At 39.8% G+C, this 13,120-nt stretch overlaps 1 pseudogene; it reads left to right on the top strand.

Annotated features, from left to right (window-relative positions):
* The first annotated feature begins 987 nt into the window (after window positions 1-987).
* Window positions 988-3,520, top strand: LOC111969871 (red-sensitive opsin-1-like; annotated as a pseudogene).
* Window positions 3,521-13,120: the final 9,600 nt, after the last annotated feature.

The following is a 13,120-nucleotide window of genomic DNA, read 5'->3' as shown; positions in this document are numbered from 1 at the left end:
ATTGCTATGGACCACCCCTTGGAGMTTTTTTTAATCCATGGTCTTCGAAACAACCAGAGTCATACTATAGCTATTGTAGTGGTACATTATGGGAATATGTGTATATATAGTATAGTATCAATGTCTCTTCAAGTGGCAAAGAAAAAGTTGCCATCTTGGAAGGCATTCCCTTCACTCTTCAGTGGCTAAACTAGACAGCATCACTGCTAAGGAGAACTGAAATTAACTGCCATTGGAAATCTGATAATTTCAAAACTATGTGAACAATTTATSGTTTCAAAACCTCCCACTTTCAAAGTAACTTGTGAGGTAAACATTTTGTTTGCCCTCTTGCAAAAACAAACAAAAAAAGAATACATGTAAATAGATAATTGTGTATATATACAATGTATTTAACAATGTTTTTTTCTGCTTAAAATAAACGTCATGCATGCAGCAAAATGAAAATACCTTCTGGTCTCARTTTCTATGTTTTTCAACTGTATATTCAATGTTTATTCACTGCTACCTGTTATGAATGATTGTTTAAAGACCAAACTCACATGACACACCCCATATGAACTCTCTTGTAAAGCGGATAGGATAGAGATTAACTCTCCAATCAGCCTAAAGAACCAAAGTGATCCACTTTCCTCATTATTGGTTTGTATTTACAGCAGGAAAAGCTTGAGCATAGAATGAAGTAAATGTAATCAGCGTTTGATTCTCAAAGACTACTTCCCTTTTTACTTCTTTATAGTAAAACCATTTGTATTGTCAAAATACGTTTTCTCTAAGAATAATTGTTAAGTCAACTATTTTCTTGCATGAAGAGGATAAGCAATTTCGCCTGAATGCTGAGGAACGCGACACCAAAAGCACTTCTTATCCAAGAAGGATTAACCTTAAATTCAAACCTTGGTCTTCAGTTCTTCCGGGTCAGCATACAGTAATTGAACTTTGTGTGTGTGTGTGTGTGTGTGTGTGTGTGTGTGTGTGTGTGTGTGAAACCATTTCTGATTTAGATCTTAATCTCGATGAGGACATGGCTGGTATAAAACCCCACAGATTGGGGTACACCATTTTGTTGGTTGCTAACACCACAACAGGTGAAGAGCAAGAGAAGCAAGCCAGAAGACAGAAAAAGCTGCCAACAGGTAAAGGCAAAAAACACGACTGTGGCAACAAACAACTGGCAAGGTGAACATTTTAGAACAATTTAATGACTGAAAGGGATATAATATATTGTCTTCTTGATTTGCATATTCTTCAGATTCCTTCTCAGAAATGGCAGAGGGTTGGGGAAATGCAGCTTATGCAGCCAGGCGCCATAACGAAGAGACAACGAGAGAATCGTCCTTCACCTAGACCAATAGCAATAACACCAAAGGTGGGAGAGAACAAGCAACTGCTTSTGCCTTCCAATTCATATATTTTATTTTATTTAAATCATGAGGTTATGTTTCCTGTATGTATTTATGTTATATACAACATAGATGGCATAAGTGAAATTGTGCTTCATACATAATCATTTTAATGAATTAATATTATTGATGTAATTTGCATTGCTTTTGCATCTTCACTGATCATTTAAAAGCATGTAGCTCATCTAACCASGCACTTGCACCTGTCATTCTCTTCTTCTGACAAAATTATTTTCTATTTTTTTCTCTCAGATCCCTTTGAGGGCCCCAACTACCACATTGCTCCAAGATGGGTGTACAATATTTCAACACTTTGGATGATCATAGTGGTCATTCTCAGTCTTCACCAATGGCCTGGTACTGGTGGCCACTGCAAAATTCAAGAAGCTCCAACACCCTCTCAACTGGATCTTGGTCAACCTTGCTATTGCTGACATTGGGGAGACACTTTTGGCTAGCACCATCAGCGTTATCAACCAGGTTTTTGGCTACTTCATTCTGGGACACCCAATGTGTGTCTTTGAGGGATTCACTGTCTCCACTTGTGGTAAAATGCAGTTTTACATGGACAACAATTTGATCTAATATTTAACAAGGAAATTCTACATTTCTACATAGTGCTGAGAAATATTATTTGGCAGTTGCTAGAGCACCATAGCATAGTGACAGTAATCAGAATGTCTCTTTTGTCTAATGTATATGTAAATCTTATAAAGGTATTGCTGCTCTGTGGTCTCTGGCTGTCATCTCCTGGGAGAGATGGGTGGTGGTGTGTAAGCCCTTTGGAAGTGTAAAGTTTTATGCCAAATGGGCCATGGGAGGCATTATCTTCTCCTGGGTCTGGGCTGCTTTCTGGTGTTCTCCCCCCATCTTTGGCTGGAGCAGGTGGGGATTTCTCTTCTTATTGCACAGAGGATTCAAGTTCAAAACATGTAATTATTTAACCAAGTTCTCTATCTCTCTCCCTCCACCAGGTACTGGCCTCATGGCCTGAAGACTTCATGTGGACCTGATGTCTTCGGAGGCAATGAGGATCCTGGAGTCAAGTCCTACATGATTGTTCTCATGATTACATGCTGCTTCTTCCCCCTGTTTGTGATCATCTTCTGCTACATCTTTGTTTGGCTCGCCATCCGTGCTGTAAGTGATATTTTAAATATATTATAATGTAGCAAGCAGCTATGTTGGTAAATACAGTAATGGTCAAGTGTACCTTTTGAAAAGGCATATTAGAGGGATAAATCTAACCATTTGATATTCCTTCTGAATGACCACAGGTTGCTGCACAGCAGAAAGACTCTGAGTCAACACAGAAAGCTGAGAAGGAAGTGTCCAGGATGGTTGTTGTCATGATTATAGCTTACTGTGTATGCTGGGGACCTTATACCTGCTTTGCTGCGGCTAACCCTGGGTATGCTTTCCACCCTCTGGCTGCCGCAATCCCTGCCTACTTTGCCAAGAGCGCCACCATCTACAATCCAGTTATATATGTCTTCATGAACAAACAGGTAAATCGTAACAAGATTCTCAGACAGTTTTTTTTCTTACCGATTTCATGTTACAAAACTCTAACAATACACATTTTTCTAAATGTTTCACAAATGCCTTTCTTGTGTACATATATTTTATTTTAAAAAGCATCAGATCACGATGTGTTCGCTCACTTTGTAGATAGACATTCAATTTCAAAGTCTTCTAATGTTTAATTATTCCTCTCTCTCCAGTTCCGTACTTGCATCATGCAACTCTTTGGCAAGGCAGAAGATGATGGCACTGAAGTGTCTACATCCAAAACAGAGGTTTCCTCTGTGGCACCCGCATAAACTTTCCCTATTCATCAAACCGATCTGGAAACAGACATGTATGAAAGGAAACAAAAAGGAACTTCTCTACATTGAACTTGTATGTATGTTTTGCTGCCATGTGTTTAATCTATTTCCAAAGCTAGTACAGGCTCAAAACATCCTTTGAATCAATGTTGATCTGGGGAGAATTGTACATATTAATTTGTAGATTATTTATACCACACTGAGAATTAAGCATGCATAAATTTGTTTGTTCATTTATAAAATTTCTGCCATGAAGCAAACCTTTAATTTTAGACAGACTTGCAAATACACAACATTTATAAAAAAWTTATATTTGTATGTTATGTTTTCATTTGACTGTTTTATGATGAAAATAAAATATGCAGCAAACTGGAAATGACAATTTTGTTTTATGTCGTTTATATTACAATACGATAACCAATGATAACCCCCATATGCTACCTTCTCATAGTAAGCCCCTGGAAATGATATCATACATACAGTATACAGTATATAGGATTTTTATGTACATCAAAAACATAAATGTGAATCAGAGACGGACTCTGGTACAATTAGGATAATTTCATATCTCACAAACAAGCACACGTCCTTTTTCAATTCAATATCAATACTGAGATGGTACAAGATGAGTTAGAATTTAAAGTGAATGCGTGATTTCTAAATAACTGATTTGGTATGGAGTCTGTAAATGTAAAGGATTATACAGTGACATTGGATTGGTCATACCAATTGAAGTGGCCATAATCTTGACCTTAGAAACTAAAGTGGATGGAAAGGTGACCCGTACTGGCCGGTTAAGTCACTCCTTATGCAAGTATGCTTGATCTGAAAAGTCATTAGGTTAATTCCCCTTTCAAAGAACAAAGTCCTCAAGCTTCAGACAAAAAATGGTCTGGTCTGTTTACCAGGCAGTGATCATCCTAACTCTCCTCAACAGCTGCAAGACCTGGACCGTCTACAGTCGCCACATCCATAGCCGCGGGAAGTAGAGGGGCTGAGTTGCAGCACTCCCCTGAAAACCCTGGATAAAAAAGAAAATAAATGTTTTTCACAAAAGTAGTGCACTGGACCTTTAATAGTCCTTTTCTTTGTATGGTCGACTGCACCGGGGCCACTGCTCTACAAGGTGCTACAATGATCAAATAAAGACGGTAATGAAAAAGTACAGCATTAACCCAACTCAGATAGAGGACACACGTAGCAGTCAGACGTCTTTGTCTTGTCTTGTCCCGTCCCAGGTATATATCGTTTTTCTTCGTGTATATATTTTTAATATTTTTAATCTCAATTTCAACATACTCTCCTGCAACCCTCCTCACCCAATGTGGTATGGATCTGCTATTTTTTATACTTTAGAACCGGAACCCCCGACAGAAGCTAGCCAGCTAACTAGCTACTAGCTAGTAGTCAGTTAGCCACTGCTAGTGGTCATCACCGTTAACTCGGACATCAGCCAGCCTCAGCACGGTCAATTCCTGCCAGTCTGCACAGCGCGATATCAACCCAGAGCATATCGGACTGCTTTTTCTCTACCACATCTCCGGATTCCTACCCCAAGCTCTGAACCTTTACACCGGATCATCGCAGCTAGCTTGCTGCTATCCGAGTGGCTACTCCTGGCTAACGTCTCTGTCCCGAAGCAAGCACCAGTTAGCCTTGAGCTAGCCTGGAGCTAGGCCAATCTCCCGGCTAGCCGAAGAGATCAATCAGACAATTCCTGGGCTTCAATACCTCTTTTGCCAATTGGCCTGGACCCTTTGCTGCTGACACGGAGCCCTGCCGATCCATCACGACTGGTCTYCCGACGAAACCGTTCGAGGGGGTTTCAACAGGCTCTTCCGTTGCGACGTCCCCCTGAGGCCCATCTGCTAGCCTGCTAGCCCCGGCCTGCTAGCTGTCTGAATCGCCATGTCTCCAGCTCCCTAGCTACTCACTGGACCATATGATCCCTCGGCTACACATGCCTCTCCCTAASGTCAATATGCATTGTCTATTGCTGTTTTGGTTAGTGATTATTGTCTTATTTCACTGTAGAGCCTCCAGCCCTGKTCAATATGCCTTAGCTATCCCTTTTGTTCCAACCCCCACACATGCGGTGAACTCACTTGGRTTAAATGGTGCCTAGGTTTACCCCCACTSTACTCACATCCTACCATACCCTTGTCTGTACATTATGCCTTGAATCTATTCTTCCGCGCCCAGAAATCTGCTCCTTTTACTCTCTGTTCCGAACGCACGAGACAGCCAGTTCTTATAGCCTTTAGCCGTACCCTTATCTTACTCCTCCTCTGTTCCTCTAGTGATGTAGAGGTCAGCCCAGGCCRTGCAGCCCCCAGCACCACTCCCGTTCCCCAGGCGCTCTCATTTGTTGACTTCTGTAACCGTGAAAGCCTCAGTTTCATGCATGTTGACATTAGAAGCCTCCTCCCTAAGTTTGTTTTATTCACTGCTTTAGCACACTCCGCCAACTGAGATGTCCTAGCRGTGTCTGAATCCTGGCTTAGGAAGGCCACCAAAAATTCTGAAATTTCCATCCCCAATTACAACATTTTCCGACAAGATAGAACTGCCAAAGAGGGCAGAGTTGCAATCTACTGCAGAGACATCCTGCAGAGTTCTGTCATACTATCCAGGTCGGTYCCCAAACAATTCGAGCTTCTACTTTAAAAAATCCACCTTCCCAGAAACAAGTCTCTCACCATTYCTGCTTGTTATAGACCCCCCTCAGCCCCCATCTGTGCCCTGGACACCATATGTGTTACGTACTGTTAATATGCTGTTACGTGTTTAGAGTTTGCTATAACCAATTTATTGATGTGATCATGATATGCTATAGGTCAGGCCATATTGTACCCTATTCAGACGGGATTAGTTTTACTGGGTCAGGTCGGGTAATGCAATTGTGTACACGAGCACAAAACCTCACATCTGTAATTTTAGTCCCGTCCTCTGATAATACTGTGAATCGACATCCCTGTGTTTTGAGGGAACGAGTTTGACAGGTGATTCGCTGGGCGTAGGCTATATGAAAGGCCTACATGTAGCCTGTCAACTTTCAAAGTGAATGCTTTTGTGTATATGTTTTCTGCATAAGAATTGAATATTGCCAAATGCCTCAGTAAAAAATATTGAGCATATTTAATGCAACCCTTGCTGTTAATAGATTGCAAAGCCGCATACAACTGAAATAATGGAAATTATAAATTTACTTTCTCATCCATAGACTTAACGCGTCTCAAGTGCAATGTTTATCATCTGAAGACTGGAGGGCATTAAGGACGCACTGCAGATCACTAAAATATCCTAATGATTATGATCACACTTCCTCAATTCAAATATTATGGCGACACTAGACCAAAGATGGTTTGGTATGGTTTAGAAACTTGGGAACCAAGCTCGAATTATCACCTGTACATGTTGAAATACTGTATCTTCACGACTATAATAAAAACCTCCAGGATTCTATCATAACTGTCAATTTATATATATTTAATAAAAAATGATTACAGGGGGCAGTTTGGAGAAAGTTGATCCCACCTGAATTGTCCTCTGGAATAATGGGAATTCTGGAGTAATAATTACGTAACCAACGTTCTCTAGTAATACTAGTCCTGTGCAAATAGGTCTTTGGTCACGCGTATGCGATGCGTACATGGGTCACGTAAAGAGAGCCATGGTTGAGGGAATATGGAGGGATTTCGGTAACAGAACTTTTGAGTCAGAAATGGCTGTAATTRATGTTCCGTGAAAAACTATTTGATGTTCTGTGGTGGTTGCTGCAGTAGGGAGGTGAGCGAGAACGGGTGCTAGCTAGTCACTCACTGTCTTTTTACATTTCTTATTTTTTTACACAGCTCAAAGTCTGAGCCTGACCTGGCAAAATCAATTGCTGGTCGGACTCCCTCTAGTCATTTGTTTGTCTTAATTATTTAATCAAACTGTGCTTAAAGCATCAGACAAGTTCAGTGAATACACATTTAAAATGTCAACCAATCGATTGGTCAGGAGTTCTTTTTTGTCGGACAACCCTGCACTGAACACAACCCAGATGATCATGTATTGTTTCATTTTTACAGTAGTATTATGACTTGGGCTGGGGCCCACTTCAAAGTCCTTTGATGAATTGAATCTTAATATATCTTTATTTTTCTGTCACACAAGTTCAGATCTATGACTGTGGAGATAAAAGTGCAAAGGGCAAAGACGGGTGGTTCAGCTGATGCTGCTGCCCCCAGGGCCGTGGATTTAAAGGATATTTTGAATGTTATATTTTGCCTTACCTCTCTTATCCTACCTCATTTGCACATGCTGTATATAGATGTTTCTACTGTATTATTGATTGTATGTTTGTTTATTCCATGTGTAACTCTGTGTTGTTGTATGTGTTGAACTGCTTTGCTTTATCTTGGCCAGGTCGCAGTTGRAAATGAGAACTTGTTCTCAACTAGCCTACCTGGTTAAATAAAGGTGAAATAAAATAAATAAATAAATTCAGCAGGGCCAAGCACTCATGGCTGCTGGGAAGAAAAGGAAAAAACAGCAGAAAAGAGCTGGTATGTCTTATGTTCTAACATTTTGTTGGGCAAATCCTTGGTTTGTAGATCACATGACAATCCTATTTTGTTACTTTGAAGTTAGTTTTTTTGTTTGTTATTCTACTGTTAGTACTGTAATTGATAGTTTGATCTGTGAGTTTATCCAATTTCCCATTTCTCACCATTTTCTTTTCAGACAAAATTGCTACCGAACTCTGACAGCCTGACGACAGCAATGAACTTTGCATTTTCTGATGGATGAAAAATAAAAGGTCATCTAAGACAGGGTGTTTAAAAAAAWWWWWWATAWTAATGATATCTGTTCAGTCGATATTGTTATACCCTTTTCACAACATCCCCTAGTGGTAGCATGATGTGCAATTCAGTCAACATTTTACATATCAAAACTTGAGTACAGATAAAGACTTGTTGGTATATCAAAGGCAAAAATGACATTAGTAGCCATGTGAACTTGAACCTCACCGGCATATCTAAAGCGTGTGTCAGGCCGTGCATACGGAATATATGATCCTAATATTTTTGACCAACCTTTACTTGGCGATACTTAATTCACTCTCGATTTGGAAGGAACCTGTGTCAAACAAACTGTTTCTTACAGGTGGAACTCGGATAACTACAGAAATTACAGGCTAAGACTAGACAGAGAGAGAGGCCTATGCATTAATCTTATATTTCTCCAATGCCAAATCAGGAAGTGCCAACATTTTGTCTTCTCACCGTGGTCCCAGTTCCATTGATTTCTTTACAAATGTCAATGTGAGGGATTAATTTGTGCACCCAATGATTACAGTAGAACAAGCTAATCAATTCAAGTCTTGAGTGACCACCTGTTAAATATTGGTGRGTGAGCAGTTTACTAATACATAAAAAGACCCCCTGAGGCGCCACCACACCTTTGAATCGCCACCACAGGATGCAGTTAGCAAACCTTAGAGCTATGAAGGACCAGAGCTTTCCCTATTGTTGTCAGTCTTTGTGGCCTGCGGTTAGTACTGAACCTACAGATGACTCAAATGTTGGTGAAACAAAGGGGCCTACAACCAAACGTAAACAAGGGATGTTTTGGGGAAACGAACTTGTGTGAGAAAACATATTAGACAAAAAAAATTGTCTACCATGTCATTATTATACTTTTGGAATGGTTTTAGATTTATTTTCTGAACTGTATTATACTCCTGAAGGTTTTCACTCCAAACGAGCAGACCTGCATGAGGGTAAATATCCAGAAACATGTATGGACTACCCTGGTGTAAATAGTTTATCAAGTCATTCCGATTACACAGACAAGGTAAATTAAAGGTTTATTGTGAGAAACAAGTCTCGTGACTTTCATTAATCTGATGACTATTTATTTAATCCACTAACTATGTTTAATTGTTACCTGATTTAAATTAATCATGTAAAAAAATCCTCATTAGGATTTGGGGCACCAAGGAAGAGGTTGTTTAGAGTTATCATCTCCCGAATTAAACACTATAACGTGTATATATCTATTTCATCGATAAACAGTCATCTTATTAATCATTATCTCTTGTCATAGCATCATTCTGACCAGTTGTTGTCACGGTTGTCGTAAGAACGGGACCAAGGCGCAGCGGAGGTTGAGTTCCACATATTTATTTCCAAAGTGAAACTTAAAGCAAAATCAATAAATCAATAAACGAACAACGAAACGTGACTACGTGGTGCACAGGCACAAACACAAAATAATATCCCACAAACACAGGTGGGAAGAATAGCTACTTAAATATGATCCCCAATTAGAGACAACGATTACCAGCTGCCTCTAATTGGGAATCATACAAAACACCAACATAGAAAATATAAACTAGAACACAACATAGAAATGATAAACTAGAATACCCCCTAGTCCCGCCCTGARCTACTACACCATAGAGAAACAAGGGCTCTCTATGGTCAGGGCGTGACAGTCGTAACCTTCTTGGATCTGCAAAAACCCCAGCCTTGCTCATGATTCAGTACTACACCAAATGGTTTAATTATTTATTTACTAGCTAACTACATAATAACACAGAATAAACATACACCCTTCACATGAGACAAAGGTCCCTAGTGGACGAACAAGATATGTCTTGCTCCCCCGAGATGGAGAGGGGGAAAAAAAGAGAGACAGAGAAAAGGGGACACTTAACTTGGACACATTCTATTTTGGGTAACTATTCTGATACCCGTTTGGAATAAGAAGTCATGAATGTACAGTTGAAGTCGGAAGTTTACATACACTTAGGTTGGAGTCATTAAAACTCGTTTTTCAACCACTCCACTAATTTCTTGTTTACAAACTATAGTTTTGGTAAGTCGGTTAGGAATGTGCATTGTGCATGACACAAGTAATTTTTACAACAATTCTTTACAGACAGATTATTTCACATATAATTCACTGTATCACAATTCCAGTGGGTCAGAAATMTACATACACTAAGTTGACTGTGCCTTTAAACAGCTTGGAAAACTCCAGAAAATTATGTCATGGCTTTAGAAGCTTCTGATAGGCTAATTGACATAATTTGAGTCAATTGGAGGTGTACCTGTGGATGTATTTCAAGGTCTACCTTCAAAGTCAGTGCCTCTTTGCTTAACATCATGGGAAAATCAAAAGAAATCAGCCAAGACCTCAGAAATAAATTGTAGACCTCCACAAGTCTGGTTCATCCTTGGGAGCAATTTCCAAATGCCTGAAGGTACCACGTTCATCTGTACAAACAATAGTACGCAAGTATGAACACCATGGGACCGGCAGCCGTCATACCGCTTAGGAAGGAGACGCGTTCTGTCTCCTAGAGATGAACGTACTTTGGTGCGAAAAGTGCAAATCAATCCCAGAACAACAGCAAAGGACCTTGTGAAGATGCTGGAGGAAACAGGTACAATAGTATCTATATATACAGTAAAACGAGTCCTATATCGACATAACCTGAAAGGCCGCTCAGCAAGGAAGAAGTCACTGCTCCAAACCGCTATAAAGACAGACTACAGTTTGCAACTGCACATGGGGACAAAGATCGTACTTTTTGSAGAAATGTCCTCTGGTCTGATGAAACAAAAATAGAACTGTTAGGACATAATGACCATCGTTATGTTTGGAGGAAAAAGGGGGAGGCTTGCAAGCCGAAGAACACCATCCCAACCGTGACGCACGGGGGTGGCAGCATCATGTTGTGGGTGTGCTTTGCTGCAGGAGGGTCTGGTGCACTTCACAAAATAGATGGCATCATGAGGCAGAAAAATGATGTGGATATATTGAAGCAACATCTCAAGACATCAGTCAGGAAGTTAAAGCTTGATCGTAAATGGGTCTTCAAATTGGACAGTGACCCCAAGCATACTTCCAAAGTTGTGGCAAAATGGCTTAAAACCTCTTGGCGCACAGATCCCTTTAGCGGGATCATTTTCGTCAACATCCGCTGAATTGCAGAGCACCAAATTCAAATTAAATTACAAAAAATATTTAATTTCATGAAATCACAAGTGCAATATACCAAAACACAGCTTAGCTTGTTGTTAATCCACCTGTCATGTCAGATTTTGAAAAGAAGCTTTKCAGCGAAAGCAAACSAAGCGTTTGTGTGAGGACATCGATCAGTAGACAAAACATTACAAACAGCTAGCAGCAAAGTAGCTAGGTCACGAAAGTCAGAAAAGCAATCAAATMAATCGCTTACCTTTGATGATCTTCGGATGTTTGCACTCACGAGACTCCCAGTTACACAATAAATGTTCGTTTTGTTCGATTAAGATTATTTTTATATCCAAAAACCTCCATTTGGTTGGCGCGTTTTGTTGAGTAATCCGCAGGCTCGTGCAGATCATGACGGGCAGACGAAAATTCCAAATAGTATCCGTAAAGTTCGTAGAAACATGTCAAACAATTTTTATAATCAATCCTCAGGTTGTTTTTAACATAAATAATCGATAATATTTCAACTGGACMGTAAACTATTCAATACAAGAGAGAAAGAAAATGTCGAGCTACCACTGTCGAGCACATGAACTAATCGAAGTATATCTGGCAGTCCACTGACGCGATGTGATAAATCTCGCTCATTTATCAGAATAAAAGCTTGAAARTATGTCTAAAGACTGTTCACACCCTGTGGAAGCAATAGGAAAATGAATCTGGTTGATATCCCTTTAAATGGAGGAAAGGCAGGCAATGGAACAGGGATTTTTCAAAATAAGAGTCACTTCCTGGTTGGATTTCCTCAGGTTTTCGCCTGCAAAATCAGTCCTGTTATACTCACACACAATATTTTGACAGTTTTGGAAACTTTAGAGTGTTTTCTATCCTAATCTGCCAATTATATGCATATTCTAGCGTCTGGGCCTGAGAAATAGGCTGTTTACTTTGGGAACGTTATTTTTCCAAACATAAAAATACTGCCCCCTAGCTTCAAGAGGTTATTAAGGACAACAAAGTAAATGTATTGGAGTGGCCATCACAAATCCCTGACCTCAATCCTATAGAKAATTTGTGGGCAGAACTGAAAAAGCATGTGCGAGCAAGGAGGCCTACAAACCTGACTCAGTTACACCAGCTCTGTCAGGAGGAATGGGCCAAAATTCACCCAACTTATTGTGGGAAGCTTGTGGAAGGCTACCCAAAACGTTTGACCCAGTTAATCAATTTAAAGGCAATGCTACCAAATACTAATTGAGTATATGTAAACTTCTGACCCACTGAGAATGTAATGAAAGAAATAAAAGCTGAAATAAATCATTCTCTCTACAATTATTCTGACATTTCACATTCTTAAAATAAAGTGGTGATCCTAACTGACCTAAGACAAGGAATTTTTACTAGATTTAAATGTCAGGAATTGTGAAAAACTAAGTTTAAATGTATTTGGCTAAGGTACTGTATATGTAAACTCCCGACTTCAACTGTATTTACGTATGGATGTCTTTGTCCTGAACAGAACTACAGAGTTCACTCTTCCATTCCCTTCTGAAGCTGCTTATTTGAAGATAAGCCAGCCGTGCCGATGATTCCAGTGGGTTGATTTGAGACTCGTAGTAGGATGGGATGGTTTGAAGAGTTCAAGATATTTGACTCAGGACAGCTAATCAGCTGTACCAGTGATTGTCTGAGAGGGGAGTTTGTCCTTTCTCCCTCGTGGATTATTCAGGGTTAAGGATTCAGACCACTATGGACATGAGCTGCAGCTCTTCGTCTCTCTGGTCTAAAGGAAGGTGAGTTTATTTCTTCACCTTGTGTTGAGGTTTAATGTTTCAACCATTTCAAACATGTAGCTAATGCCTCGTTTCCTGGTCTAATGTTAATTTCGTTACCAAGGCTTTTTATGAAATCTGG

Source organism: Salvelinus sp. IW2-2015, linkage group LG11 (assembly GCF_002910315.2).
Source record: "Salvelinus sp. IW2-2015 linkage group LG11, ASM291031v2, whole genome shotgun sequence".
Classification (NCBI taxonomy): Eukaryota; Metazoa; Chordata; class Actinopteri; order Salmoniformes; family Salmonidae; genus Salvelinus; species Salvelinus sp. IW2-2015.
Note: the sequence above shows the minus strand (reverse complement) of the source record. Positions and strands in the feature narration are given on the sequence as shown.